We start from the raw sequence: 27,243 nt of genomic DNA, 5'->3' as shown, positions 1-27,243 counted from the left end.
AGATTGTGGAATATAAGGAAGTAGGAAAAGAAAACAGAAGCTGTTTGTGCTTGTTTATTATGTAACTGCTAAAATGCATTGTGGATTTTCTTGGTATCCAGTTCCTTTTTTGTAAAATGCATATTCTGTACTCACTGCAGCTTCTCCAGTTTACAGCTGGGATCCTCCAGTACAGCAGAGAGCAGCTTCACTCCTGAGTCTCCTGGGTGATTGTAGCTCAGATCCAGCTCTCTCAGATGTGAGAGGTTTGACCTCAGAGCTGAAGTCAGAGAAGAACAGCCTTCTTCTGTGACTCTACAGCCTGCCAGCCTGCAGAAAGAGAGACAGAAACTCTCCAATAAATAATATCACCTCACCATTACAGGGATTAAATAAATGTGACTGCTCCAATAAATATTTCAAGAATTACAGTTTAGTGTCTAAGAGAAGGCAGGCCCCCTCCTCCCTTTCCCTTAGCTAATTGCTCACTATATCCTCTTTATAGTGTAGAATACCCAGTAATACTGACCTCAGTATCTCCAGCGTACAGTGTGGAATACCCAGTAATACTGACCTCAGCATCTCCAGCGTACAGTGTGGAATACCCAATAATACTGACCTCAGCATCTCCAGCGTACAGTGTGGAACACCCAGTAATACTTACCTCAGTATCCCCAGTTTACAGTGTGGGATAAACAGTAATACTGACCTCAGTATCTTCTCCTTATAGTGTGGACTACCCAGCAATACTGACCTCAGTATCCCCAGTTTACAGTGTGGAATACCCAATAATACTGACCTCAGAATCCCCAGTTTACAGTGTGAATCCCCCAGTGCAGCAGAGAGCAACTTCACTCCTGAATCCTGCAGGTCACTGTCACTCAGGTCAAGCTCTCTCAGGGGGGAAGAGTTTGATCTCAGAGCTGCAGTCAACACTTTACAATGTTTATCTCTGAGATCACAGCTGTTCAGCCTGAAATAGAAAACACTTTAGAACACATATACACATCCTACACATTAGTAAAATACAAACATTACAATAAGCATTTGTTTTCAATATAATTAGCAGCACAGCTTACATTTGAAAATTAATTATAGTCTGCAGAGTGTTCTATGCATCCTGGCAATTTGCTGCAGTCATATGACCACTAATTGTGAGTCAGTGCATCTTAGCTTAAAACTAGAGGTAAAAACATTAAGTACAAACTACAGGCAAAAATCACAGAATATACAGGAATATATAGGAACACATCAACGGCAAGATGGACATGAACCCTCCCATAACAGTCAGACCAGAGCTTCCAGTGCAGTCCTCAGCCATCTTTCTGCCAGGTGTCCCTACACTCGACACGTATCACTGAAAGGAGGAGATGTGAACGTCCCCAGCAGCTAATGCAGCAGCAACTTGCACTTGGATTCCTGATCCCATGAGTAAAATCCTTTTTCCCTGTATTCTTATACCTGGGAACATGTCAAATCACCAATTAAGTCTGAGTGATATGACGATATTATCGGTAATCAGCGTAATCAGACAAGTATCCCAGTGTCGATATCTGACAGTGACTAACCGGCAATTATCACCTTTGCTGGGGAAACGCACTTAGGCTACATACAAAGCAAGATAACAGAAGGAGTCATGATTTGCTTTCAGTTCAGCCTTCTAGCTTAAGATTCTGAAGCAGTTAAAAAAGAAACACTGCTATTATGGTGCAGAATTTCACAAGCATTGTCCCTTGCAGTAACCGTGCGTTCGCCATTCTTGTAAGTTCAGTATTGTCACATCACCAAATTCTATCTTTGAGTCAGCAGCCAGAATGTGAGCCTTTCAAGTGCAGCTTTCTGGTGGGAATTTTGAGCTTCCCAACTTCTCTCTCTCTCTCTGTCTATCTATCTATCTATCTATCTGAATCAATTAACCATTATTTTTATAGCTTGTTTTAACTACAGGGTTTACAAAGTGCTTTAAAAACATTTAAAAAGAAGGAAAAGAAAGGAATACAAATAAGCCCAGAATAAATAACAATAAGCACAAAAGAAATATCAATATTTATTAAATTAAAATAAAAAATAATAAAATACCGCATAAAGGACTTTAACCACCCATGTTCTCTGTAGGGGCCCCTCCCTCACAGGGGCCTCTAGCCCCTATGTCTTCTGGGGGGAGCGACCCCCCCCCCCCCCACAATAACTGCTAATAATAAATGTATGAAATAATAAAACTGATTATCATAGATTATTATATGCGGTGGAGAAAAGATGCGTTGTCAGCCTAGTTTTGAAAGTACTACTGTAAGACATTCAGTAGCTCTCAGGTTCTCTGGGAGAAGGTTCCAGAGTTTGGGACCATAGTGACTAAAAGCTGCCCCCTCCCTCTTAAGCCGGGTTTTAGGAATAATCAGTAAATTACTGCTGGATGATCTGAGCAACCTGCCTGGGACATACCTTACAGTCATGCTACTGAGGTAGGACTGAGCAAAGACACGTAAATATTTACAAATCAGCAAATAAACTTTAAAATTAATCCTAGAAGCTAGTGCAGGGATGTGAGAGCAGCTGTGATGTGATCCCTGTGCCTGGTGCGTGTTAACACTCCGCCAGCGGCATTCTGGGCCCGTTGTAGATGTGAAATAGATTTCTTAGGCAGATCAGACAAGAGGGCATTACAGTAATCTATTCTACTAGAAACTAAAGCAGGTATTATTTTTCCCCAGCCAGCATATGACAGCAGACCCCATAATTTATGTGGAGGGATAAACAAGAGAAGCACTTACAAATGTTAATTTCTGTCCAAAATAAGAAAATTGCAGACAGCCTTGATAACCCAGCTACGAATCCCTTTTTCATTACGATCAAAACTTGAGATAAAATATAAAGAACCATTAACAGTTTTTAAATGAACTCGGCCTGACTATTAATTAATTTTAAAAGCTTGTCCATTGTGGTGTGTAACCTCCATTTTTTTATTAAAAATAATATTTTCTGTAATCGCTTATCATATTCCAGGTTGTGGGGGGTCTGGAGCCTATGGGTACAAGGCAGGGAACAACCCAGGGTGGGGGGCCAACCCATGGCAGGGCACACTCACACACCTATGGGTAATTTAGTAACTCTAACTAGCCCCAGCATGTTTTTTTGATTATAAGGGGAAACCAGAGCCCTGAGGAAAACCCCACAAGGAACTGGTGGTGGGGTTCGCAAACCCTGGTCCTACAGATGCGAGGCTACTGTGCTGACCACTGCACCACCATGCCACCCCACCCCTCTGTCTGATTTTATTATTATTATTATTATTATTATTATTATTATTATTATTATTATTATTATTATTATTATTATTATTATTATTATTATTATAAACAAAGTGACTTATCATGGAATTTCATGCCAGCTGTTTCACTATTGGAGTGTCACAGTTGCCTGACAACCAATTGACCAATCACAGCCCGACTTCCAACCAGCCAATCACTACATGAACCATTGTTCCTCTGGGCAACATCGTCCTGCACTGATCCATGAAAATACGCACACAAACATTTCCTACCCCTGAGCTCAGCAAAATATATTATATGCCACCCCCCCTTGGCAAGTTTCATGGTCAGGGAACTGACGTTACACCCCAACACGGTTGCGCATTCTGTTCACATCTTAAAAATAAAAAGAACAATAAAATTAATGTAGAGCTGTATCTATTGACCGCTTCTGCATTTCACAGTCAATAGTTACATAGACAAATTTCATAGAGATGTGCAGCCTTGCGAAGAAGATGTCTGTGTCAGTAACGCGCTCTGGTCCCATCCCTGCTAGACATGGTGATGAAATATACAGCAGATTATCATTGCTGCATCACTGGCTGTCAGAATGGTGCCCGAGAAATGCTGTGGGTTATATAGACAACTGGCGAACGTTTGAGGGCAGGCCTGGGCTTTTGAAGAGGGACGGTATTCACCCCTCGCGGGCTGGTGCCGATCTCCTGTCCAAAAGCATATCAGCATGTTTGCTGCTATCCGAGACTCTGTAGGTCTATGTCAGAATGTAGTTGGCCTACTCATGCCTGTAACCACACCCTGGACTTGATTCTTAGCCATGGTGTTGTAACGTGGGGTTGTATTTTGTGGTGGAGAAGAGGCAGCGGAACACTTAGCCAAAAACTCACGACACGCTGATACTGGGATTTCCACAGCGATTGTCCTTTAATTACGCACACACTCTTCACCAACCTTACAAAGCCCGGTTGAACGGCTGCTGGCTTGTCACACATTAAGCGAGCAGTATTCATACAACCCATGACGTTACTTTGAGTTAGGGAGATAAGAACATAAAGTCCCTCTCAGTCCATGCAGCTATCTGTAAGCACGCATCTTCCACGCTCTACAGAGCGTGGTGGGGTATACATACTGACATCACCAAAACATTGACTCACGCTGTCTTAAAGAGACACCACACAATTGCGACTGTTACAGTGTCCTGCTGGAATACATATCTATTATACTTCAGAACCTTCTGCTTTCAGATCAATACTTGTTAACGTTTGTTGTACAGTATAGCCTCCCTTCGGCTCCAGGTCCAAAGTACAGTATCAGACGTTCCATTGCCTCACTCACTACTACAGCGTTTCTCAACCAACTTCCACAGTCCTTCAGCCTTACATCCGAAGCCTCATGTGAAAATGAACTTGAACAGGTAACTGTGAACATGGAGAAATCGCTTTGCAGCATGTAGATCTTGTAGCTCCACTTAAGATGATAAAGCATAGAGATAAGAAACCTGCTCTCTGGTGCTCTGATCATACGCGTGAGCTTCACGCAAGCTAGAGCACAAATGGCACTCAACTGAACTAGAACTTTTCAGATATGCCTGGAAAGAGAGCCTCACTAAGTACAGACAAGCACTAGTGACTGTGAGATCTGTGCACCTCTCCAGACTCATTGAAGAGAACAAAAATAATCCTAAATTCCTATTTGAATCTGTGTCTAGGTTAACAAAGAATTCTTGAACATTGAACTTGCAAGTCTCACAAGCTCTTAAGAGTGATGACTTTATTAAATTTTTAATGGTAAAATAACTAAGATTAGACAGACCATCCAGTGCACGTCTGTAGCTACATACAGCTGCCAGCCTCCTGCTAGTCCTATGCGCACTGATAATGTGACCTTTGAATCTTTCCTTCCTATAAAACAATCAGAACTTTTGACCTTAGTTTCCTCCTGTAAATCCTCTGCTAGCCTTGTAGACCCAATTCCTACTAAATTCCTCAAGGAGATTGCACCCCTGATTAGCACTACCCTGTTAAATGTGTTAAACTCCCCTCTTAGGCTTGGATATGTTCCCAAACCTTTTAATCTTGAACCTAGTGATTTAGGAAATTATAGACCTATCTCAAATCTTCCATTCATTTCAAAGATCCTGGAAAAAGCTGTCGCTCACCAGCTGTCTTCTCTCTGGGCAGTGGTGGCTTAATGGTTAGAGAAGCATCCTTGTAATTGAAAGATTGTTGGTTCAAGTCCCCGACCAGCCAGGCACCACTGAGGTATCCAGAGCAAGGCACTGCTCCCTGGGCGCTGAATTAGCTGCCCCTGCTGTCACATATGGGTTAAATGCAGAGAACACATTTCATTGTGGTGTGTCGACAATGACAATTAATCACTAAATTATAAATTCATTCCTACAGGAAAAATAATGCTAATGAATTATATCAGTCTGGCTTTAAACCACAGCACAGGAACACCTTTGGTAAAGGTAGTGAATGATTTGCTTATGGCTTCTGACCGTGGCTGTATGTCTTTGTTGGGGTTACTAGACTTAACTGCATCATTCGATACTGTGGACCATAATATCCACTTGGACCTAGAATCTGTGGTTGGCCTTAAGGAGACAGCCCTCTCTTGTTTTCGCTCCTATTTAACTGATCGTTGTCAGTTTGTCCACGTGAACAATGAATCTTCCAAGATAACCAAAGTCAAATATGGTGTCCCACAGGGATCAGTGCTGGACCCCCTACTGTTCACTTTATACATGCTACTTCTTGGTAACATTATCAGAAATCATGGTGTTGGGTTGTATTGTTATGTTTTTTCTATTTGTAGTGGAGATGAGTGGTACCCGGTGGGGTCTTCTGCTGTTGTAGCCCATCCGCCTCAAGGTTGTGCGTGTTGTGGCTTCACAAATGCTTTGCTGCATACCTCGGTTGTAACGAGTGGTTATTTCAGTCAAAGTTGCTCTTCTATCAGCTTGAATCAGTCGGCCCATTCTCCTCTGACCTCTAGCATCAACAAGGCATTTTCGCCCACAGGACTGCCGCGTACTGGATGTTTTTCCCTTTGCACACCATTCTTTGTAAACCCTAGAAATGGTTGTGCGTGAAAATCCCAGTAACTGAGCAGATTGTGAAATACTCAGACCGGCCCGCCTGACACCAACAACCATGCCACGCTCAAAATTGCTTAAATCACCTTTCTTTCCCATTCTGACATTCAGTTTGGAGTTCAGGAGATTGTCTTGACCAGGGCCACACCCCTAAATGCATTGAAGCAACTGCCATGTGATTGGTTGATTAGATAATTGCATTAATGAGAAATTGAACAGGTGTTCCTAATAATCCTTTAGGTGAATGTATATATGACCTTGAATAACCTTGCACCAGAATACCTTAGTAATCTGCTGGCCTTATATATCCCTCCTCGCTTTCTTCGATCTCAAGGAGCAGGATATCTGTTAGTACCCAGGGTAGAAAGAGCTACGGTAGGCTGCAGAGCTTTCTCCTCTAGAGCTCCTCAGCTGTGGAATAATCTACCACCAGATGTGCGGGATTCAGGCTCACTCTCAATATTCAGGTTTAAACTAAAAACACACCTGTTTAGTCTAGCCTACAGGGACTCTAGTTCTAGCTCTAGTTAACTGCTCACTCCCAGTCAGACCTATAGTGTGAGGTGTAGAGCTGGGTGGGGATCAGTGCCATTGGCTTTGGATGAACAGAACTGTCAATGCTGTTGCAGGACAAATGTTAATGCGAATACATTTTCATGCACCCCGGTTGCCCAGAGGAGGATGGGGTCCCCTTCTGAGTCTAGGTTCCTCTCAAGGTTTCTTCCTTGCCACTGTCGCCTCAGGCTTGCTTGGTGGGGGTTCGGGCCGGTTATATGTAAAGTGCTTTGTGACAGTGACTGTTCATAAAAGCGCTATATAAATAAAATTGAATTGAATTGAACTGCTCTAGCTTCACACCCCCTTGTGGAATTGGAGTGCTGACATTTCAGGGACTCCCCATGCCTGTGTTCCCACCTGCCTCTCCTTCATACTTATGCTGCCATAGCCATATCTGCCGGAGCTTACATACTGCACTCACCTAATTGTTTGCACTGCCTCTAGTCTCTGCTACTTTGATTAATCGCACATTTTATTTTCCCTACCTCTCCTGGGCTGTGCTACCTAGAGAAATATCCTGCCTACCCTTCTGCCTGCGACGTCATCCCTGTTCGCCCTGCCATCTGAAGCAGTTCCAGCACTTGTCTGTCATCAGCTCCCTGTCTCCCGCTTTGTGGCTCAAATTTTAAGATTTGGACAATGTGAATTGAGATGTCACCATCTTGATCATTTGACTTCCTCTGCCAGCCCCTGGAGGATGGGCTCCCCCTTTGGGTCTGAACATAAGAACATAAGAAATTTACAAACGAGAGGAGGCCATTCAGCCCATCAAGCTCATTTGTGGAGAACTTAACTAATAGCTCAGAGTTATTAAAATCTTATCTAGCTCTGATTTAAAGGAACCCAGGGTTTTAGCTTCCGCTACGCTGCAGGAAGACTATTCTGTACTCTAACTACACGCTGCGTAAAGAAGTGCTTTAAAATGTTCTCCCGCTAATTTCCACTTATGGCCACGAGTTCTAGTATTTAAACTAATATTGAAATAGCCATTTGGCTGAACAGCATCCAGACCCGTTAGAATCTTATATACCTGGATCATGTCCCCCCTTAGTCTCCTTTGCTCAAGGCTAAACAGATTCAGCTCAGCTAACCTCTCCTCATAAGACATTCCTCTAAGACCAGGAATCATTCTCGTAGCCCTCCGTTGCACCTTTTCTAAGGCAGCAATGTCCTTCTTAAGATATGGTGACCAAACCTGCACACAAACATCCCCCTAAGTGGGGTCTTACCAAGGAATTATATAAATGTAACATCACCTCCCTTGACTTAAACTCCACACACCTAGAGATATAACCCAACATTCTGTTCGCCTTTTTTATTGCTTCCCCACATTGGCGAGAGTGGAACATGGAAGCATCAACATACATACCGAGATCTTTCTCGTAATCAGCTACTTTTATTTCAGTGGAACCCATAAAATATCTGTACTTTATATTTCTGCTCCCTGCATGGATTACCTTACATTTATCTGTGTTAAAAAAGGTGAAATTCCTCTTCAGTTTTGTGGCACATGCGCGAGCGGCGACACGGTCCATGTGCATCTTTCATACTTGTTTGTTAATGTTTGTTTTAGTCACGAAGACTCAAATCCACGGGAATCATAATTATGGAGCATAATCTAGCCATTCTGCTGTTGATACTGATCGCTTTTTCACTCGATCTTGTTAAATATACAGTCGGCTACAACTTTATATATGGAGGCCAGACAAGCCGCATCACCTACACTTGGGATTTTCTGTTGAGCCTCAGAGCTCCTTCTGCACATATCCAGACTAAAGATACATCGCTGTTACCAACCGAGTGTATCAAAAGTAGCAACAACTTTAAACTAAGGAAACGCGGAAGGAAGGGAGGGGTTCGGGAGCGGAACAAGAGGCAACCCTACAGGCAACCACTTCCATCGGTTAAGCTGGGTAATGTCCAGAGTCTAAGGAACAAGGTGGGTGAGCTGCGAGCCTGCACTTAATATCTTTCAGACTACCGGTGATCCTGCCATATCTGCTTGACAGAGAGCTGGCTTTCAGAGATGGACCCGGACTCGTCAATTGACTTAGAGGGCTTCACGTCGGTGAGGATGGATCGTAATCTAAACTCCGGGAAAAAGAGAGGTGGAGGTGTGTGTGTGTTTGTTAATAATAAGTATTGTCATCCTACCCACATCACCATGAAGCATCGGATTTGCACAAAGGACAAAGGTTCCCAGCTTATGGAAAAAATCATTAATAGTGCCAGTGCCAAAAAACAATAGACCTAAAGAACTTAATGATCTGCGTCCAATAGCACGTACATCTGTAGTAATGAAATGTTTTGAGAAAATTGCATTAAAACAGGTTCTTTCTGAGGTTTCCCACTCTTTAGACCCTAACCAATTTGCCTACCGTGCTAAGAGGGGGGTTGAAGACGCGCTTCTTACCTTGATAAATAATGTCTATGAGCACCTTGAACATGCAAGGAGCCTGGTTAAGGTTGTGTTTATTGATTTTAGCAGCGCTTTTAATACAATCCAACCACATCTGATGGTGAGGAAATTGTTCAATCTTGGGGTAAATCCTAGACTAATATTGTGGATTTATGACTTCTTGACTGACCGTTGTCAGCAAGTGAAATTTAACTCACATGTCTCCTCCCTAAAAACCATTAATATTGGAGCACCCCAACGATGTGAGCTATCGCCCATCCTTTATACATTATATACAAATGATTTCCAAGCAGCCTCTCCTGCTCATATTTATCTCAAGTATGCTGACGACACTGCATTGGTTGTTTTTTTACATTCTGACACCTCATCTCTAGAAGGCTTTGAAAGGGAGGTTCATGGTTTCACTAAGTGGTGCACAGATAATTTTTTACAGATTAATGTAAAGAAAACAAAAGAAATGTTAATAGATTTTAGTAAGAAAGGCGTAAGGGTTTCTTGGTCCGAGATTAATGGGGAACAGATTGAGCGGGTGTCATCTTATAAATATTTAGGAACTGAAATAGACGATAAATTGTCTTTTAATTACAGAACAAGTGCAGGGAATTGCAACAGAGGATGTTTTTTCTCAGGAAACTAAAAGTTTTTAGATTAGATACCGGCATTCTTCAATTATTTTATAAAGCTCTTCTGCAGCGTGTCCTGTCCTTTGGGTTAATTTGTACCTTTGGAAATATGCATGCACAGGATCGTAAGAAATTGCAACATTTTATCAAATTAGCCAGTAGGGTCATTGGAGTTGACCAGGCATCTGCAGCCCAGCTGTACAATGAGCTTATTATGGAAAAGATGAAACAAATTTTAGATAATCCTACACATCCTCTGTTCTCAAAGTTTTTTAGAAGTAATAGGTCGAATGGCAGAATTCTGCAGAGAGTAATCAGAACAACAAGGTATCATAAGTCATTTGTGCCAACAGCAATTAGACTGCACAACAACAGATTAAGTATATCTGTTATACCTTAATTTTACCCTTTTGCGTGTCTAATTTTATTTATTCGCTTGCCTTTTCTGTATTTTTGTTATGTGTACAATGTGGTATGTTTACTGTTTGTTTGCATTGTGAGACGTTCAATGTTAACCATATGAATTTCCCCTGGGGGGATAATTAAGTTTACCTTGACCTTGAACTTGAAATTTCATCCGCCAAGTATCAGCCCAGTCGCTAATTAAATCCAGATTCCATTGTAGCCTCTCTCCTGCTAGATCAGTATCTGCTACACCACCCACCTTGGTGTCGTCTGCAAATTTAATCAGTTTACTGTATGTATTGGTGTCAATATCATTAATGTTAATTAGGAACAATAGTGGTCCTAAAATTGAACCCTGCAGTACCCCACTATGAATGCAGGCCCACTGTGACATTGTGCCTCTTATAACTACTCACTGCTTCCTGTCAGTTAACCAGTTTTTGATCCAAGCTGCTACAGTTCCTAAAATCCCTGCAGCTTTGAGCTTAAGCAAGAGCCGTTTGTGGAGGACAACATCAAAGGCCTTCTGGAAATCTAAGTAGATCACATCGTAGGCCTTTTTGTGATCAATTTCACTTGTAGCTTCCTCAAAGAACTCAAGTAGATTCGTTAAACAGGATCTACCTTTCCTAAATCCATGTTGGCTATCCCTCAGAATGTTATTTGCATCCATGTAATCTACCATTTTCACTTGGATTATAGCTTCCATTATTTTTCCAGTAATGCTAGTTAAACTGATTGGCCTATAGTTTGCTGGATTACTTCTATCCCCTTTTTTGAATATGGGTGTTATATTAGCATGCTTCCAATCAGAAGGTACCACACCCGCAGATAATGATTTCTGGAATACTAAAGTTAAAGGTTGGCTAATAATATCCCTCATCTCTTTTAAAACTATAGGTAAGATGCCATCAGGGCCCTGCGATTTATTTATTTTGAGTTTAGCTAGGCTTAGTACCACATCAGCCTCAGTTTTACATACAGTATATTGGTCATAGACGACGCTGAATTCGTACTAATTGGTGGCAAGTTACTTGTGTTCTCTATTGTGAACACCCGTGAAAAATAATCATTAAAGTCATTTACTATATCGATTTCATTTTCAGTTATAAGGCCCTTACTATCCTGCAAATTAGTGATTTCAGCTTTTAGAGCTCTTTTGGAGTTAAAATATTGGAAGAAACTTTTATTGTCATCCTTAGCCTCCAATGCAACTTTTCTTTCTACATCCCTCTTGGACAGTCTAATGTTATTTTTAACTATACCTGTAGACTTAGATACTCCTGCTTAATTTTTAAATCATTAGTTATTTTCCAATTGTGGAATAGGGCCCTTTTCCTCCTGACTTTATTCTTAATTTACTTAGTAAACCACCTTGGTTGTCGTTTCCTAGATTTAGTTTTGCTGGAAACAGGTATAAAGTCCTCATGCACTTGAAACAATGTGCTTATAAAAAAGTCTGGTTAGGGTTAGGGCTTCCTCTGCTGCCCCCTGGAGGATGGGCTCCCCCTTTGGGTCTGGTTAGGGTTAGGGCTTCCTCTGCTGCCCCCTGGAGGATGGGCTCCCCCTTTGGGTCTGGTTAGGGTTAGGGCTTCCTCTGCTGCCCCCTGGAGAACGGGCTCCCCCTTTGGGTCTGGTTAGGGTTAGGGCTTCCTCTGCTGCCCCCTGGAGAACGGGCTCCCCCTTTGGGTCTGGTTAGGGTTAGGGCTTCCTCTGCTGCCCCCTGGAGGATGGGCTCCCCCTTTGAGTCTGGTTAGGGTTAGGGCTTCCTCTGCTGTCCCCTAGAGGATGGGCTTTCCCTAGAAGATGGGTTCACCCTCTGAGTATGGTTCCTCCCAAGGTTTCTTCCTTCTAGGGAGCAATTGTGCATGAATGATGATAATGATGCTTCATTCATCCCCATGGGGAAATTGTCTTTTCGCCCCTCCCATCTTGCTCTCCAAGAGACACACGACAGGTGAGAGGAAGTTTGGGGGTCACAGCACAGGGTCGGCCAGCATCCAACCCCCCCGCAGCTCAAGGACCCAGCGATGACAACATTCTGTCACACCCACAGGGGCGGGGCAGCGCAGCAACAGGCAATCGCCTCCCAATTAAGGCCGCTATTTAAGTTAGACGTGATTCATGACACATACCAAGCATTTTCTTGTCCTCTGTCTCTCCCCCTTGCCTTGCCTGATCCGTCCTGCCCTGCTGTCTCGCCTGCCTCCTCGACCCTGCCTACCTACCTGCCTGCCTTCCTGCCCTGCCTGTCCTCTTCACCCTGCCTTCCCAGTCCCTTCTCATCGTGCTCCCTGTCCTTTTGTCTCATCGTCCCTTCTCTCACCGTAGGATTGATCTTCCCGGCTTCTGACCTTCTACGACCGACCCGACCTACCTCTTGGACTATCCCTTTTGGCTTTGGCATCTTCTCATTAAAGTGTTCTCTTGCATATTGGGGTCCGCCTCTTCCCTGACAGTGAAGCATGACACACTCTGCCGGCCAGGTGATCTGAACCAGCGGCCTTCTGCTCACGGACACAGAGTCCGAACCCAAAGAGTCACTCACCACACACAGTATTTACAGAAATGCTTCTTACAGCATCCATAACTGAAAAGAATATGAGTGGTTTTCCCACTATTAATGAAAACAGGAACATTCCGTATGATGCTGTATCTTTGGTTATTGTTACACAAAAGATGGTCATGGAAATCTTGTCTTTTTGTTTTTACTACATGACTACCTTCAGTTAATATAAAATCTAGATTCCTAAAAATCCTAGTTATTGATACAAGAGGGTAAATAAATGACATATGTACATCATCATTTTATTTGGTAAATAATGTTTATCTATTACTGCCAGACTAGATATGTCGTAACATCCTCAGCCAGGAGCAGCTGTGGCCAGCAGAGGCCGCCAGTGAGCAGCCAGAGACAGCAGTCATACAGAAGGTCCCAGCTCTGGGCTCCATCACATGCTGACAATAACACTCACATACCACTTACACACCCTGTGGATAAAAAGCCCTCACTGTTTCTATAGCAGGTTAGGATGCTGTGCCTGTGATCAGAAGGCAGACTGGATGGGAACGGAAATGTCACTTTTTTTTTGTTACTACATCACTACCTTCAGTCATTATAAAGTCTATGGTCCGGATTATGGAAAAAAAAACCCAAGTTATTAATCCATGAGGAGAAATAAATTATATGTACATTATATATTTCAAACAATATTCATGTATTACTACCAGACTTGAGATGATTTCCCATCCCCACGTCACTTACAGAGCTGTCTTGGAGTTCCTGACCACAGGCAGCAGCCTGCAGTGCTCATTATCTGATCTGAAGAATTTCTTCAGATCAAACACATCCAGCTCCTCATCTGACATCAGTAACACAAAGGCCAGAGCTGAGAACTGTGCAGGTGAAAGATCTTCTGCTGAAAGGCTTCCTGAATTCAGGTATCTTTGTACTTCCTCTGTTAGAGAATTGTCACCCAGTTCATTCAGACAGTGGAAGAGGTTGATGGTCCTTTCTGCAGATAAATTCTCCTGTATTTTTTCCTTGATATATTGAGCTGTTTTCTTACTATTATGAGAACTGGTTCTTGTCTGGCCCAGTAACCTTTTTAATAGACCCTTACTGGAGTTTGTTGAGAGGCCCAGGAGGAAGCGGAGGTAGAGGTCCAAGTGTCCATTCTTGCTCTTTAATGCCTGATCAACTCCAGTCATCAGCAGGTCAGCTGATGAGTTTGATAGAAACATGTATAAAGCAGCGAGATACTCTTGGATGCTCAGATGCACAAAGCAGTACACCTTATCCTGATACAACCCATATTCCTCTTTAAAGACTTCTGTGCACACTCCAGAGTAAACTGAAGCCTCTGTGACATCAATGTCATTCTCTGTCAGATCTTGCTCATAAAATATGAGGTTGCCTTTCTCAAGGTTATGAAAAGCCAGTTTAGCAAGTTTTAAAAGCAATTCCTTGCCGGATTCAAAGTATTTATTAGGTTTGGTTTTATACTCTCTCATATACTTCTCACTGTTAAATCTTGTCTGAAAGATCAGGAAGTGTGTGTACATTTCAGTCAGAGTCTTTGGAATTTTTCCCCTTTCATTCTCAGTAAAAAGCCTCTTAAGAACAGTGGCTGAAATCCAGCAGAACACAGGTATGTGGCACATGATGAAGAGGCTCCTTGATGATTTCACATGTGTGATAATCCTGCTGGCCAGTCTCTGATCACTAAATCTCTTCCTGAAATATTCCTCCTTCTGGGCATCACTGAACCCTCGTATCTCTGTCACCTGGTGGATCCACTCAGCAGGTATGTGATTGGTTGCTGCAGGCCGGGAGGTTATCCAGAGGAGAGCTGATGGAAGCAGATTCCCCTTAATGAGGTTAGTCAACAGCACATCCAGTGACGTTTTCTTTGTTACATCAAACCAGCTCTCATTGTTCTGAAAATCTAGAGGAAGGCGACACTCATCCAGACCATCAAAGATGAACAAGACTTTGTACCTAAACAGCTCAGCGGATTCAAATGATTTCAGATCAGGGGCAAAGTGGTGAACCAGTTCAATCAGACTGTATTCACCCTTAATCAAATTCAGGTCACGGAAAGGCAGAGCAAATATGAAGTGAATGTCCTGATTTGATTTTTCTTCTGCCCAGTCTAGAATAAATTTCTGCACAGAGACTGTTTTCCCGATACCTGCCACCCCTTTAGTGAGTACAGTTCTGATAGGTGTCTTACGCCCACATAAGGGTTTAAATATATCATTGCACTTGACTGTAGTATCTTCTGTTCGCCTTTTCTTGGATGCTGTTTCAATCAGTCCCACCTTCAGTTATGTAGAGTTCTGTGTAAATCTCACTGAGAAGTGTTCGCTGTCCTTCCTTAGATTTCCCTTCAAATACACACTCACATTTCTGCTTCAGGGTACATTTGATTGTGCTGGACATGAGCTTCCCTGAAGAAAAATGAGAGGAAAATGCACTAATTCTCAACATGATCCTGATCAGTGTAGTAAGAGGATTACAGTAAAACACAAAACATTAACCCCAACATGACAACTTTAACTCCAACCCAGTCCTAACCTTGACCATAAGTTACCAAACAAAATGTTTAGTTTTTTTATTGCATTCACAGATGTTTCTGGGGACCTGAGAAATGGTCCCCGCACCATAAAATAACAGGACATTTTTGTTGGGATACCTAATCCCCCCCCCCCCACACACACACACCCACACATACAGACAAACACTTCTTACTATTTCATTGTGTTAAAATTAAACTTTAAATTTCATATCCTACATATTTTTACTGAAGCCCCAGATATCTGTACAGCAGTTCTGGTCCTAGCTGATATGGTGACCTAGGAGAGCATCAGCACTGGCGCCCCCTGCCTGAGGCAAAGTGAAGGTGGTGCCCTAGGCGGCCGCCTATGTCCCCTATAGGACTGACCGGCCCTGGCTGGGGCGGCATTAAACCCAGCCAATAACAGCACCTACACCAGATTATAACTTTATAAACACAAAGTAAACAGCAAGAGACATTACAGCTGGCTGGCATTCATGCACAAAACCTCATTCAATGAGCATGTCGCTCACATGATAATGCTGTTTGCTATGCATATAAGACTAATCAGTAATAAAAATGCAAAGGTTTTAAACTATTAGTTAAAAAGGGGGATGGGAACAGAAAAGCATTTTATTTGCATATTACAGTTTACTCTCCTGAGACAGACACAGTGGAGGGTTCATGCAGGTTCAGCAGGACACTTTAAAGATAAAGTGTATTTCTGAAAATGATGTTGTAGGTTAATAATAGATACTTTATTGATCCCTGTGGAGAAATTGTTTTTATGCCTCCCTCAACTTGCTCTTTATAGAGTAAGCTGTCCGCAAAGGGCAGCCACCTGTAGCAGTGCCCAGGGAGCTGGGGGTTAATGGCCTTGCTCAAGGACCCACAGACGTGCTGAGGCTGGGTTTGAACCGGCGACCTTGTGATTACAAGCACATGGCTTAGCCCACTGAGCCACACGCTGCCCCGATCCCAAACACCTGAAAAGTATTTCCGACTAATAATGTTAATTCTAGCTATATATTAAATTGGCAAATGCCGAATTATCCAAGGTAAGCTAGTAACACTCTGTTCCACATACCACAGACAGTAACATGGTAATTACTCTGATTAGTGATTATTACCTCTGTCTTTTTGCCATTTTTCCTCCTCTTCTCTTCCTCCTTTTCCTCCCTGGGCACTGGAGAAATTTGGTCTTTCTGACACGATAGTGTCTGTTTGAATTAGATACCATAAATCGTATCACACACCTATCAATCGTATCAATGTCACTTAAAGACGCCTACAGTGTGTGATACGAAGGGGAGGGGGGAGCCGGGCAAAGCAAAAAATATCCCTTATTTAATAAGGTTTGCTTATTTAAGAACATATGAAATTTACAAACAAGAGGGGGCCATTCGGCCCATTAAGCTCGTTTGGGGAGAACTTAACTAATAGCTCAGAGTTGTTAAAATCTTATCAAGCTCTGATTTAAAGGAATCCAGGGTTTTAGCTTCCGCTACACTAGCTTAATAAGCTTTTTATTATTTTGAGATAATAGTGTAAAACAGTAGTAAATCAATATAGTAAAAGTCAAAATCTTAATTTTCCCCCTTCCCTTTCTACCCCTTTGCAAAGGATGGTGCCCCTGGCATTTTCCTGTACTGCCTATGCCACGGGCTGCCCTGAAATACAGGGTTCCTGTATTTTATATAGCGCCTTTCACTACCGAGTCCAAGGTGCTTTACATGGGCATGTTGGGATACATTCCTGCATTATTTATACAGAATAATTAAAAAACACAGAAAAGAGAAGATAAAGAAATAAAAGAAAGTCAGATGACAACTGCCCCCCCCATACTAACAGTACAGAAAAAGCTCTTACTCTGTTCCAATATGTCACCCAGCTCACTTCCTGCTTGGGGACCTGAAATAAGGAAGAATTTCAAATTCATTTCTGTCTTCAGCATCAGTATCTAACAAACATCAGCATTACCCATGTAATGCTATACAATATGTAAATTTTTCAAGAGATTAAAAAGGTTACAATTTAGACAAAAAACAAGAAAGGTTAAAAATATGATTACACTTCTGCAGGTCTTCATTCAGTCTCTCAGCAAGGTCATTCAGGGTCATATTCTTCAGGATTTTAAGCATGACATTGAGAGCATCAGCTTCACTGTAGCAACTTATCATCATGTCGGCGAGGTCTGTTCTATCCAAGTCCTTCACCTGACCCTTGGGAAGGGGCTTTAACTCTTTATACACAGGGAGACTCAGTCTCAATTTAAACTCCTTCAGCTGTTCATCACTGAGCTCCTTTAGATAATCCAGCAAAAGGACAGTGAGCGAGGTCTGGGTCTGCAGAATGTCGGAGATGAGTCCATGAGATCTCACAGACCTGTACATGGTCACTCCCACACATGCACTGACCTTTCTGTTAACAGAAGGCAGGTTTCCTGCTTACAGTCTTATATCTCTGCAGGAGACACCAGCTGTGATTTTTTTCATTACTATAAGAAGCACATATGTGTTTATTTTCTGCATTATTATTAGACCTTTATTTAACCAGATTAGTCCACTGATGTTTAAAATCTTTTTTAAAAGAGAGACCCATCCAGTTTAAATAGCAATAAAAAATAGCTTAAGTCCCAAGCACATTGAAACAATAAGGTCAAAAACAAAATACACTAAAAGCATAATGTTAATAATTTATATTAAGTTATGCTGTTCTGTTACAATATATTACAATAACATTTCGTGTAGCACAATATAGTAAGGAAGTAGCCTGAGGAAGAGCACTGCAGAGAGTGAGCTTTTTGTCTGCTAAGTTATTCTGTTCTGTTACAGTACATCTGTAACATTTGGTGCAGTGTGGTATGGTAAGGAAGTAGCCTGAGGAAGAGCACTGCGAAGAGTGAGCTTTTTGTCTCCTATATTCAGCAAGCTTCAGCCGAAAATAGTTGTTCATGTTATGAACTTAAGCTTTCCTGTCTTTCCGTGTCTGGTATTTACGGCCTTAACAACATGCATCATGTGCTGAAACGTTACATCCAAACCTCCTCATTGCAAGAGTGAGCCATCGCTTAGACAATTAGGGTTGTAAAGAACCAGTTCCCATATATTGCAGTCCGACTCTGTAATCAAAAGCAGAAGTAATGTTAGCTTTATATTTAAAATTCAGTTTACAAGTTACCAGTCAGTTTTTAAACCACAAGTAGAGATGTGCACTGATCATTTGGACTAACAACTGTGGGCCATATTATACTGTGTGCTTCAGTTAAAAAAAAAGCATGTAGCCATTGAATTGAGGACTTTAAAGCACTTTTCCATCTACATGCTCTGGAGGGCTGCATTTGTCACAGACCAGAGCCCAGTGGCCCATAGCTGTTCTCAGTTTGGAATTACCTCCTTCTTTGAACTGTTTGCACCTGTTGGTTTCATTACTCACCTTATTAGGCGCTTTCACACCGAAGTTCTGGAACCTGGTCCTTGTTTACAGGTTCTTGGGCTGTCTGGACCGGGGACTTTTGTAGATCCTGGCCACTTCTGTCTGTCACTGTCACACCGCACAACAGGAACTGAGACTCAGCAGAGCTGTCACTCAGTCATGGAAGTTATTGTTCATAAGTCAGCACTTTAGTTTTTCCGGTGGAGCAGTTTAACATGTAATTTACTGAATGGGTTAAATGCTGTTATATTTCTTAAATGTATTATGAAATGTTTAAAAACTCATTTTAATAACTGCTTCTTTTAAGGTCCTTGTCCAAGTCTTATACTTCCAAACAGAATAAATTCTAATCACTTTCACAGGTAAAACTCAGCAGAACAGTTACTCCACTTCTTGTGAGTTTTATTCATCTAAGCCAATTAAGCATTACGTACAAAACACGAACCATCTGTAAGCATTGTAGAAAAATCCATTTGCAGCACCATGATATCTCTTTACTTAAATCCACTGCACCGGTGAAGAAAAATTAAAAAAAAATGTTTTATGTTTGTAATTTATATTGTTTTATTTCTATTCTATTTTATGTTCAATTGAGTAGTCAAGTATGAGAGAAGCCTGTCATTTGAGTTTGTGGTGAAATATTTTTTGGTGCTAGATATTTGTTCTGTTCTTTACTGCATATGATTATCGTGATTAAAACATTTAACCATACATCTGCATTATTTAGCATTTTTTGTCTTTGAAATTAATCAAATAAAAAGCTGCTTTGCAATAATATATTTCCTTTTTGAAGTTTTCTTAAAATATTGTTAAAATATCGTCTCGTCTCGTCTGCTGAACCTAGTATCGTGTCTCGTCTGGTCTCGTGGGCTGAGTGCATCGTTACACCCCTAGTTAGTGCTGTTTTATAATCGACACTCAGTGTCCGCCAGCAGGGGGCTCGTTTCTCAACTATGCAAGTTGCAACTGTGCTTTTGGAACAAGCACCCCGGAGCAGGTGTTTAGACTAAACCACTTTAACAGAGGGTGTGGGGTTTCTAAGTGAAAACTGTCAGAAAAATATATATATTATGTGATGTGATATTTATCGTATGCAGTATTTCCCCTAGGTTTACAGCTTTTTTTTTTTTTTGGGGGGGGGTCAGACAGACCGACAGGATTCATGATGTTCATGTGTTTCTTTTAATGACAGCAGTGAATATAACTACTGAACTAAACACCAGAACCCTATTTAGAAACCCTATTTAGTTATTTATTCTTTTTGTTAGTGTTTGTTTTACATACACGTTTGCACTGAAGGAGCTGCTCATTATACATGTGTATAGTGACAATAAAATGCATTCTTCTATTCTTCTTCTTTTATTATATATATAAAATAAAATTATTCGCCATTTCAGGCATGTCAAACCTATGGAAGCCCATTTCCGCCAGTAAAAGAAAAAAAAATGAAATAGAAAGTCGAAATAACGAGATGTAAAGTCGTAATTACGAGATAAAAAAATCGAAATTACGAGATAGGAAGTCATAATTATGAGATAGAAAGTCATAATTACGAGATTAAAAAATCGAAATTATGAGATACAAAGTCATAATTACGAGATAAAAAGCCGAAATTATGAGATACAAAGTCATAATTACGAGATAGAAAGTCGAAATTATGAGATACAAAGTCATAATTACGAGATAGAAAGTCGAAATTATGAGATACAAAGTCATATACTTTTGGCCCACATTAAGAGCTCCATCGATATCGCTGCGGACCTACATCAGTACGCCTATCGCAGGAACAGATCCACTGACGACACCGTCTCTGCAGTGGTTCACACGGCTCTCACCCATCTAGAGAGCAAAGACTCGTATGTCCGCCTTCTGTTTGTGGACTTCACATCTGCATTTAACACAATAGTCCCACAGACACTGGTGAGGAAACTCAAGACACTTGGACTGAGCTCTCCCATCTGCAACTGGGTCCTGGACTTCTTGACTAACAGACCACAGCATGTTAAAATCCACAACCTCTCCTCCTCCACCATTACCCTCAGTGCCAGCTCCCCCCAGAGCACTTGGAGGACTGGTGCAGGAAAAATAATCTCTGCATCAACGTAAAGAAAACGAAGGAACTAATCGTGGATTTCAAGAAGCACAAGCACTCCCCCCCCCCCCCCCCGCCCTACATGGCGGAGGAGCTCCTCTGGAGGTGGTCTCCAGCTTCAAGTACCTGGGTGTACACCTCACCAAGGACCTCACTTGGACTATAAATACATCGTCACTTATCAGGAAAACCCATAAACGCCTCTATTTCCAGGTGAGCTGGAATCAGGAGCACAGCCCTGACCTCTCTCTACAGGTGTGTGGTGGAGAGCATTCTCTCTTTTTGCATCACAGTATATATGGCATGCTGGCTGCACGGCTGCAGAAAAGAAAGGACTGCACAAGGCAGAGAGCATTCTCTCTTTCTGCATCACAGTATGACATGCCGGCTGCATGGCTGCAGAACAGAAAGGACTGCACAAGGTGGTGAAGGCAGCTCAATGGGTGGTGGGGAGCAGCTTACCTATCACCACTGACATTTACACCACCAGATGCAAGAGAAGGGCTTCTTGCATTATGAGGGACCCCACCCACCCAGCGCACAAATACTTTGTTCCTCTCCCCTCATGCAGGAGCATTAAGTGTAGGACTGCCAGACTGTGTAACAGCTTCCTTCCAGACGCTGTAAGACTGCTGAACTTACCTCCCCCGCACAGATTCCCCCCCCCCCCATCACAAAAAGGACTAATAGACTATAATCCTCCAGCAGACCAAAAGGACATATAACATGTGCAATACACTCATATGTGCAATGTTCCCCATAACATAGTATTTAAATTATTATCTCCACCAACCGTAGTGATATTTAACACGTGCAGTAAGCCCATATGTGCAATTGTGGGGATCTGGCTGTTTTATGCATATCCCAGGCCACCCCCATAATATTTTATTTATATTTGCGATGACTTGTTATGTTTGGTCACACTTCTAAATGAAGGAAAGCTATTTACCACTGTGACTTGCAGTTCACGCACAGTACTTTACTCCCGCCACTAGGTGGCAAGCGGTGAACAGTACTGGGATGTCACGCAGCATTTTGGCTCTGACTAAATGCAGCCAAAGTAGCGTTCACACGCGGGCATCCACGCTGCTAACCCCCTAACTATTTGTGTGTGATTGCAGGTAAGCAAAGAAGCCACAAAAGCATATGCGAGGGGAATGGCGAAATAGATGTAAACAGTGAGAAAGCAAGTCATGTTTTCTTATTTTAAAAAGAAAGTGTATGTGAAACTCGTACCGCGAAAAGGGGGAATCGGCTTAATTGCATTTGCATAAAATGCATCTAGTAACGGTGGTGAATGGCTGAAGGAATAGTTAGTAACCTAGTTTGTATTAGTGTACCAGATATTTTCAGTCAATGGATGGTTGGTTAATTGGTGTGAATGTATTTCATGTTTATTTGGCGCAGCATTTTGGCTCAGACTAAACGCAGCCAAAGTAGCGTTCACACGCGGGCATCCACACTGTTAACCCGCTAACTATTTGTGTGTGATTGCAGATTTTGCAATAAAAGGAAAAAGAACAAACGCCACAAGGAGTATTAATTTATTCAAGTGTGCTACACAATGCTCATTATAACACAGTAACTAAGTTATTACTATTATATAGTAAATTACCTGGATCTGTTTTATGTTGCATCCATGTCTGCTTCTGCGTATTGAACACTGTACATACTACTAATTTTATAATCCATTTATACTCCAATATCTTTATATTTAATTTTCATCTTTATATATAAAAGTGTGTGTGACTAGCTCTGTGGCTTATCCGTGACCTGAGTACTTAATTTCGCTCCACAGCATGTGCGAACATGTGTGGAATGACAATAAAAAATCTTGGATCAGGTGAAGATGATTAGAACATTGTTAGAGAGCTTTTTGGTGGAGCCTGTCTTACTTAAACCACAGACATTTGGTTTGGTTTGTTCTTGATTGTTGAAATGAGTGGGATCACCATGGTGAGATCCAAAGATACAGAAAGAAGCTTGTAGATGCATATGAGTCTGGGAAGGATATAAATATCTCAAGAGAGTTTGGAATCAGCCATTCCACTGTCCAGAAAATAATTTACACAATAATTCACATTTAAAACAGCTGCCAGCATGACCAGGACAGGCTGTCCTAGTTCAGCCAGAGAGCCGACCGCAAGATGCTGAAAGACATCTCCAAAAATCCTAAAAGGTCATCACAGGTCATACAGGAAGCTCCTGCCACAGTCGATGTCAAGGTACATGCATCTACCATCAGAAAGAGATGCAAACGTTTGATTTACATGGGAGCTGTGAAAGGAGGAAACCCTTGCTGTCAAAAAACATCTGGGCAACACTGAAGTTTGCCATAGACCCACCTAGACAAAGACTGGGACTTTTGGAACAGTGTGCTTTGGACAGATGAATCTGAAATGGAATTATTTGGGCGTCGTAACAGAGGACATATTTGGCATAAACCAAAGACAGCTTTTGCGCAAAAGAACCTCATGCCGGCTGTGAAGCATGGGGGTGGAAATGTTATGGTTTGGGGCTGCTTTGCTGCAGCAGAACCTGACCAGCTCCCCATCATAGAATCCACTATGAATTCTTCATCATATCAGAGGGTGCTTGTGCCAAGGAATGGCTTACAAGAAAGTAATGGAGAGTTCTGGAATGGTCAAGTCAAAGCCTGGATCTGAATCCTATTGAGATGCTGTGGGGTGAAGTGCAGAAGTGCATGCAAGACACCCTTCAAACATCACACAGCTTAAGGAATTCTGCATTGGAGAGTGGGGAAGCCTTTCTGCCAGTCGATGTCATAGATTGATAGATGGTCATAGGAAACGTGTCACTGAGGTTATTTCAGCCAAAGGGGGAAATACTAGCTATTAGGGCATAGGGTGTCCTAACATTTTCCTCGGTAGGAATTGGTATCTTAGTTAATTTCCTTTGTTAAATAAGTACATTTGTTCCTTGTTTTTGCATAGATGATGCAATTAGACACTCTAAATACATTTCTCTAAATAATTTCATACCATTTTTAACGATTTATTTAGCAGATGCCTTTATCTAAAACGACGCATCGTCCTAATCCGTCCGGCGCTAATTAAGACTGTCTTTACGTAGAATATCAAACTGTACTGTATATGAACTAAGAAAAAAAGGGAAAAAAATACAGCAACGCCGTGGTATTGTCACAACGGGATCGCGGTCTGTTATTGTTATGCTGCATATGTGGGTCACTTCAGGACTGTCACCAGTTCACACTGGAATCTGATACTGGCCACATTTTTTAAATATGAATGTGAATTGGGCTAACAAAAAGAAATCAGATCTGAGCAGAGAATCCAAATTGAGCACCTGCGATTGCTGCGTTGTCACCTGCGTTGAGAAACTTTGCTTTATATTTTTATCTTTGTGTTCTTTATACTCAGAATATCAGTTTGAAACAACTCATATTTTGAAGGCATTTAGGTAGCTAATTTTTGTAAGTTTAACCTGTGGAATTATTTATAGTGTATAAGTGAAACTTGAGGCTGTTTGTGTTAGGGAAATTCAAAATGTATGACGCAAAATTAAATTTTAAATTTTATTTTAGAAGTCAATTACTCAAAATAAATTGAGAAGTTTCTGTTTTGTACTCTATGCTGAGGCTGGTCAGACAGGTCCTGCAAGTTCTACAGGAGCAGGAAGTATGTGTAACATATACATCATGAACAAAACAAGCCCTGTGTTTATTACTATTATCACATTGCTCTATTCAGTAACTAATGTAACAAAGTACTGCGTAAGCAAGAATTCCTGTACAAAACTGTCATGACCTGCTTGTCCGATCCTCCTGTGTGCCACACCCCCCTCCTTACCTCGTGTTAATTCCTGTTATTTTCGGCTTGTCCTGTGTATTTAAGTCTGCCTGAGTTAGTTTCCTGAGATTTGTCACTAATGTTCGTCGCCGTCTGCCTTGTTCGTCCCATAATAAACCCTCGTATCCTGAATCCTCGCCTGCCTGCCTCATCCTTCCCCGCTTCCTGCCTGTTTGCCTACCACTGGTCACAACAAAAACAGCTCACAGAGGAACACTGAGACACCCACGAAAAGACAGCGACATTCTTATGTGGCTGATTATAGTGATTTAAAATTATTAATTTGTTTTTTAATATTGTTTTTACTTTGGTCTTTAGCATGTCACACTGGAATTAAAAATCATAAACTGCTACAAAAGGAACTAAAATCATTTTACTAAAATATTGTTCGTCTTACCTTGAGAACTGAACAGGAAAGTAGCCAAAACCCAGTGATACTGGTTTTGGAGAGAGAAGTCTTTAGTTCTGAAGATGTTGCAACTTCATTTTTTGTAGTTATAGGGCGGGACAGAGCACATGAAAGTGTGAAAGGAGGGTGGAACAGTTCAATGGATGGACGGACAGATCCTGGTGGCTCTGGTCTTCCATCTACAGTAAATGACCTGCAGAGACTGTAGATCCGAACTTGTGCACCTTTAATGTCCTGGACACATCTGATCCCAAACCGGGAGGTGATGTTCTCAGTCAAGACACTTTCCACAGCACCAGAGTAAAAAGTCCTTAGGGTTATGGGAGAGACCCGAAAATTCCTCAGGTGTCTCGGGAGGTAAAGACGCTGCCTTGGCTTTTTAGACAGGACTTTTGTATGTAAAGTCCTTGGCCAGATACGTGAAGCTGCTCATCCTCTCCACTGCAGTCCCATTGATGTTGACAGGAATGTAGGACCGCTGCTGGTGGGTCTTTAAAAGCATGTGAGGACAGACTGAGCCAGAGACTCGTTGAAGATAGAGGTGAAGACACAGCACAGCACAGCAGGCACTCAGAGATGCTGTCCGATCCAGGCGCTTTCCTGATGTTGACCCTCTGCAGCGTCCTGTGCACGTCACACTCTGCGATGATGATGATGTCACCACACTCCATTAGCAAGTAATAGCTCTTGCTAGCTGTGTGGCTAGCAGTAGCATGATTAGCCTCAAAACAGGAATAGAATGTGTTAGGTTTCTGGGAAAACGCTTGCAGCTGCAGTGCATTTATTGTTATTTATCGTGATTGTGTGCAGTCTGTGCCACATTTAGTCTGTGTCACCCTGGTGGAAGTGCGACTCTGCGCGCTCCCGGTACCAGCGTTTCAAGTCCTTTACAACACTCCGAACTCCATATGAAGCAGCTTTGTAAGCGTTCATATCGCCGGTGGTGAGTCCCGCATTATATGCGTTCACTGCCTCACGGATAGTTCTATCCACCCATGGTTTTCGGTTAGCAAAGGTCTTTATTGTTGCCGTAGGGATTATATCATTAGCCAGCAAAAAGAGATGAAAGGGATGACTGGACTAGGCTGTGAAACAACAAGAGAACTAGGACAAGCAGGTGGAATGGGTGGAGCTGGTGCTGGGGAACATGACATTTACAAAAAGCCAATGGGACCGAGGACCAGGAACCACACAAGATCAGACATCAGTGAGACCCAGTGACCAGGGAAGATGGCAACAGAGCAATGAACCAATGGGGAATCAGGTCAGACAGAGGGAGCATAAGACACCAAACACAGGTCAACAAAATGAGGAACACCATTGGGAACAGGACTTGGGGACTAGGGCAGTATGGATCACTGACAGGTCACCAGGGAGGACAGGCCAAGGGAATGCCACTGATGGAAAGACACAGGGACCAGGACTGAGGAAGGCCTGAGATCTGGAGGGAAGGTGGGACAGAAACTCGGGAACATATGAAGCTGCGGGCCCTACAGTCATTGACACAAGAACTGGAGAGTGCTATACATACATACATATATACATATTACGTTGATACCTGAAGAAAAATCAAGCTGCGTGCCAGTAGGGATTTGCGCAGGCGCAGTAACAGATGGCGTAGTCTCTGCTCCGGTAGCAGCAGCAGCAGAAGCAATCTTCATTGCCTCCACCTCAAGCTCCCGGAGTCGAACTTCCTTATCTAGCTCCAGGCGACGAATAGCTAGTACGTGCTCATATTCACGCTGCTGTACTTTTTCCTGAGCCTCCAACTGTAACCTTGCAATGCGCACCTTTACACGGGCCTCATCACGTGACCCCCCCGAACTCATACTCAGGCTAAAACCTGGGTCAAACCGCGGCAACGTAACTTTTGCTCGCGCCCCCTTACTTGTCTCCTGCACCTCACGAACAGGAGTTACCGAAGCCACCGTAGTATCTACGACTTCTAGCAGTTGTTGCTCACCCTGAAGCACGCCTTTTTCCACCAAAGATTGTAGTATAACGTGATACAGTTCCTTTTTAGTCCACGTCCGAGACACAACAATATTAAACTGAGCAGCCACTACATAC

The 27,243-nt window shown here is 42.2% G+C and overlaps 1 pseudogene; it reads right to left on the bottom strand.

Moving 5' to 3' along the window:
• LOC111840622 (NACHT, LRR and PYD domains-containing protein 3-like) overlaps nt 1-25,232 on the bottom strand; it is a 46,785-nt pseudogene extending 21,553 nt beyond the window's left edge.
• Nucleotides 25,233-27,243: the final 2,011 nt, after the last annotated feature.

This window comes from Paramormyrops kingsleyae, chromosome 19 (assembly GCF_048594095.1).
Source record: "Paramormyrops kingsleyae isolate MSU_618 chromosome 19, PKINGS_0.4, whole genome shotgun sequence".
Classification (NCBI taxonomy): Eukaryota; Metazoa; Chordata; class Actinopteri; order Osteoglossiformes; family Mormyridae; genus Paramormyrops; species Paramormyrops kingsleyae.
This window is presented reverse-complemented; position numbering and strand designations above follow the sequence as displayed.